We start from the raw sequence: 5,822 nt of genomic DNA on the forward strand, positions 1-5,822 counted from the left end.
CGCTAGATGAGATAATCACTGGCAATGTCTCGAGTTCCCCAAATAGGCATAGCACAGATGCGCTGGAAGGGGCTTAAGTTCTAGCTTTGGAGCTTCTTCAATAGATGGCTTAGGATGGGTCAGAGTGACAGGCCTGTCCAACTCCATAAATCTCCCAAACCCATAGACAAAACTGCAAGACATGTCAAGTACTTTTTCAATTTCTCCCATCATCTTATCTTCACTGTCTTCTTCATCCCCAATCAAAGCTCGTTCAAGAGGATCTATGGGGCTTATATAAGGCACCAATGACGTAGTATCACTTTCCACCACAAAAATCATGGATAGCTCTTCATAGTGGGCTGGCAATCTGAGTGCTTTATACACTTTGAATACTTCCACTCGATCACCTACTCTCATCATCATCGTTCCTTCACATACATGAATAATAGCTCGGACTGTGGCTATGAATGGACGCCCCAAAATAAATGGGACTTCCTGATCAGGCTCGTAGTCCAAGATAATGAAATCAACAGGGAATATGAAAGAACCCACTTGAACTAACACATCTTCAATCACTCATTCAGGATGAGAAAGGGAGCGATTGGCCAACTGTAAGATTACTGTTGTTGGGCGTGGCTCACCCAAACCCTAACTGTCTGAACACAGATAGTGGCATCAAATTGATGCTCGCTCCAAGATCACGCAAAGCTCGTCCGACTGCATGCTTACCAATCGAGATTTGGATAGTAAAACTACTCGGATCCTTCAATTTCTAAGGTATCTTGCTTTGAATTCTTGAGCTAAATTCCTGAGTGAGTGCAACAGTCTTAAACTCGGTCAACCTCTTTTTATTTGCCTCTATGTCCTTGATGTATTTTGCATATTTGGGCACTTCTTGCAGGATGTCTACCAGTGGAATATTGATTTGCACCTGCTTCAAAATATCAAGAAACTTTTTATACGCGACATTATCTTTCACTTTCTGCAATCTTTGAGAGAACGGGGGTGGTGGCCTCGCAACTAATAGTGGGGGTTGCTTAGCCACCGCCTCATCTGCTGGCTTCTCTAACTTTTTATTTTTCTGATTCTGCCTCTATGGTGGTCGGCTTCTCATTAAATGTCACATGTTTTCTCTTTTTCGACTGAACTTCTTCTAACTGTCTCTCATTCCTCAATGATACCACATTAATAGACGCCTTAGGATTAGCCTTAGTGTCGCTTGGAAGAGCTCCAACTGGTCGAGTATTTTGGGCACTGGCAAGTTGTCCCATTTGTCGCTCCAAATTACTCATCGCTGATACTTGAGCTTGCCGGTCAGCCATTAATTTCTTAATCATCTCTGCTACTTGGGCCTGCTAGTCAGTCATAAATCTCTTCATCATCTCCTCAAGGTGAATCGTCGAGTTTGCATGTTGTTCTGCCTAAGGTGGTCTATATTATTGTTGAGGTGCTTGTGGCCTGTACTGATTCTGAGTACCTTGGTTTCCACCCTAAGAGAAGTTTGGGTGGTTCCTCCAGTTAGGATTGTAAGTGTTCACATACTGGTTTGTCTGGTCCCTATTTGCATTACCCACAAAACAAACAGACTCTGGATTAACTAGGCATAAGTCACTCGTGTTACCCTCTCCACATACTTCACAAAACAATTGAACCTCTTATACTGGCTGGGCTTGTTGCTTGTTAATAACCAAGGTCATTTGATTGACTTGGTTGATCAAAGTGGAAATCTGTGCTGATAATGTAGAGACGACATCTAACTCAAGAACCCTTGCAGATTTTTGCACTGTGTGTCTGCCCATCTCTCCTTTCCAATCAGGATTGCTTTTGGAGAATTTGTTTAATAACGCATATATCTCATCAAAGCTTTTCTCCAACACTTGACCTCCAGCTGTAGCATCTACAACAATCTTTATCTTAGGATACAGCCCTTCTATGAAAGTGTGAGCTAGCACTTCATTTGTCTGATTGTGATGAGGACAGTTTCTGAGCATCCCCTTGAACCTCTCCCAAGCTGAGTATAAAGACTCCCCTGATTTCTGTTTGAAGGCGACTATCTCACTTCTGATCTTTGCAGTTTTTCCTGAAGGGAAGAACCTTGCCAGAAGTTTCCTTGCCAGATCATTCCATGATGTAATAGAATTAACTGGTTCTACCTTCAACCATCGCTTTGCTTCGCCCAACAGAGAGAACGGGAACAATGTGAGACTCACATAGTTTGGAGTGACTCCATTAGTGATATAAGTATCACTAATCTCCAAGAAGTTCAGGATGTGCTTGTGTTGGATCCTCGTGTGGAAGACCCATAAACTGCCCATTCGCATGTAGTAGCTGGATCATGCTCTATTTCAGCTCAAAGTGCCCAGTGATTCTGGGCTTCACAATGTTGGAGGTGACATTGGAAATGCTGGGCCTCGCCGCCACCTCCTGAATAGCCATATGTTGCTCATCTGCCATGTTCACAGGAAATTGAACGAGTACCTGTATATTATTTGTGTCCCTTGCTTCCCTTAACCTCCTATGAAATGTTCTCTCACCTTGAAGTCTGTCGTGGCTTCTGACCCTTCGTATTCAATTAAGGTTCCTAAGATCATAGCAACAATTACGTAACGTTAGACTTGACGAAATAAACAATTATAGCTAAAACTAGAAAGTAGTCAATATTCCGACAACAACGCCAAAAACTTGTTGCTCCCAAACGCACACGCAAGTATACGTGGTCGTACAAGTAATAAAATAATAAGTCGAGTGTAGAACCCACAGAGACTTGTATTAACTACCCACTAAATTCACAAGACTATTATCTAGTCGAGCCAATTCGAGTTCAAAAGTGTGATTATACTAAACAATAATTCTAACTAGTAACTACATTATCAAGCAGCAAAATGGTTGTTGTGTTTTCAGTAGAGACAAATATTCCAGGGTTGTAATCGATTCATCAATCCTATTATGCTCTAGTTAACTCTCCATTTCATACAATTCACTCATGGTTGCTAATTAATTGAACACTTGCTCTCGTAGCTTTCTCCCAAATTACTACTCGCCTATTCAAAGTAGATCAACGCCTATTTTCCTATGAAATCAATATATTAAGAACGCATTAAGATTACGAAATTTAATTAAGCACGGTGACTAGGTATATTCATATCCTAACTACAAATCCGCCCCCTCAGAGTTAAGATTGTGCTCTCTTCAATTCTTCTCTAAGCTACACATAGCTTTCCCAAGCATATCATAGATAGTAAATAAAACCTAACTGCTGGCCAGACAATTAAGCAATTAATCCCAGAATTAAAAAAACAATAATATATTGGTGAATTATAATTAAGGCTAAGTCAATATTGAACAACAATATTCATGGCTAAATCACAATCCCAGAACTATGGGTTTTAGCCACTCATGATAGTATCAAACAATTTTGTAAGTGTTGGATAATTGAAAATACTAAGAAAAAATGAAGAAAACTGAGATATCCTCGCTCCCGAATGTTTCTCGTGTGTATTTTCCTTCAAAGTGACGTCTCCCTCGTCAAAATAGGCTTAATCTTGCTTTTATACGTATTGGGTAGGTCTTGGGCCGAAATAACCTTGTCCCGGACAAAGTTGGAGAAGTATTCCGTCACCAGCGTCCAGGGAAGCGTGGGGAGCTGGCCCTGGCGCTAGCAAATTGAACATTCTGTCCACGGCACCACATGTGGAGTGTGGAGCTGGAATTCAACATTTCCTATTTTCCTCCGTTTTGGCTCTATCTCGCACCTTTAGCCCCCACTTGCTTCCGGATGATTCATACACATAAAAACACCATGAATTAATTTAAATCAATACATTTTACATCCGAAATTCACGAAACACGAGTAAAACATGAGGCGATATACATAAATATATATATATACACTTTAAGCTAAATATCAATATCCATTAGAATTTGACAGATACAACCAGCTCAACTACTTCCATTTTATGGACCATTTCTTGTATTTCACCTTTTTGAGGTAAGAAAAGTGAACTTAGTTCTTTGATGGCTACAATCTCAAGTTCTGAGCATCAGCTTATGACATCCTTAATTCTCTTTATCTCATAGCCTTCAAATTACACTTTCTCAACCAATTCAAATTACTAACCTTCATCTCATGCAATATTGAACTTACATCATTTAAATGCCCACCTATACTGGAGCTACAACTTGCAGACAGAGCTAAACAAATTTCTAAGGTTTTGGTTACACAGCTTACCAATCCTACTGGAACAGGCCGGGGCGGATCTAGCGTACAACTTACAGATGGATTCATCTGAATGCAATAGCTTTGGCTACGGGTTCAACTAAACCCGTAATTTTTTACACGAAATTAATGCGGATCTACTCTATGGATTATAGGTGATTGAACACCTATTACTTTTGCGGCCAAACACTATTACTTATATTTAAAAAAATAGTAATTCATATAAATAAATTAACTGAGCACCCAGTCTTAGTAGCAATTTTTAGATTAAAAATAACTGAGCACCCATGATTTGAAAATCCTGGATCTGCCACAATTAGAGTAAAAACTTATATGTAAATATCTGCCACAAATAGAGTAAAAATTTATATGTAAATATCTATTAAATCTCAATAAATTTTAGAATTGAATCCATAATTTTAATAGTATAATGAATTCAATGCTGAGACTCTTAAAAATTGCACTCATTAAATTTAAATTTTGAATCCGCCTTGATTGGCTCATACGCTGCATGTGTTGATAATCCGCCAAATAAGTTGAAATAATAGATTGCGAGTCATGTTCCTTCACACTCCACGCCAAAAAGAAATAAGAGGAAAAGAATAACCATAAAACAGTTGAATGCACATTGGTTATGACTTATGAACATGGTGTTCACCGTAAGAAATTGAATTAGAAGTATCCGTTGGGATTTCGACAAAATTCAAACAAAGACAACAAATAGGAAACTAGCGAGTGCACACTCAGTATGTTGATGTTGTCTTATTTGGTAGGATAATAACATGAGTTGGCCCTAAATGCAGCGAGGTGTCATGTTTCACAATTTCGTATCTTTTGAATAAACTACTTTTGTATGATAGTTGAGATGTTAATGACACTTTAGACTCTATTTAGTAAAATGCAATCATGTTCCTGGACTTCCTTCTTTTAAAAGTCTATTTGTAAAGTGGTACAACATAAACATCAAATAAGAAAATCCTGTATATATGCACCGGTGTCTTTATCAATTTAACTTACTGGACTGTAATTGAAATTTTGTTGAAACTTATACTTGTTATGTTTAATATGGAATTCACTAAGCCAAAAAACTATCATTGAGGTAAATAACATATCAAAAGTTGAGTGTGATCCGGCCACAAACCGGAAAAGACACTAAACTTCCTAAATGCATATACTTTGTTGGCTTTCATACATTAAATTGAATGTTTTAATCCTTTTAACTTACTGGACTATAATTAAATCACGTTGTGTTGTTTTTAATAGAAAATTTACCAAGCATATACCTTGTTGGTTGCCATACATTACTAGAATACTAGTCTAATCTTACCTTATAAAAGTAAACTAATAAATGTTCTTAATATACATCTTCATTTATAGAGAGCATTTTTTTCTCTCCACCGTAATAGCAAAGCTGGTAATAGTGGCCCAAAGCATAAAATCGAAACGAACAACCAGGGATAGAACAAGATGAGAAGAATTGATAATTGATGGTTGGAACGTAAATGCCCTTTCTTAAACTCTAGGTAGAAATATATGTGATGACTATTGACTTGTTTGGGATCATGAACATAGTGAGAAAAACAACAGCAACAGCTTTTTAAGAGTCCTATATTTAGGCTATTTC

At 38.1% G+C, this 5,822-nt stretch overlaps 1 non-coding gene across 1 annotated transcript; it reads left to right on the forward strand.

Moving 5' to 3' along the window:
- The first annotated feature begins 1,946 nt into the window (after nucleotides 1-1,946).
- LOC142173919 (small nucleolar RNA R71) lies at nucleotides 1,947-2,051 on the forward strand. Its single transcript, XR_012703284.1, has one exon. It is a non-coding gene; the product is annotated as a small nucleolar RNA R71 (small nucleolar RNA).
- The last annotated feature ends 3,771 nt before the right edge of the window (nucleotides 2,052-5,822 follow it).

This window comes from Nicotiana tabacum, chromosome 2, assembly GCF_000715075.1.
Source record: "Nicotiana tabacum cultivar K326 chromosome 2, ASM71507v2, whole genome shotgun sequence".
In the NCBI taxonomy this organism is placed as follows: domain Eukaryota; kingdom Viridiplantae; phylum Streptophyta; class Magnoliopsida; order Solanales; family Solanaceae; genus Nicotiana; species Nicotiana tabacum.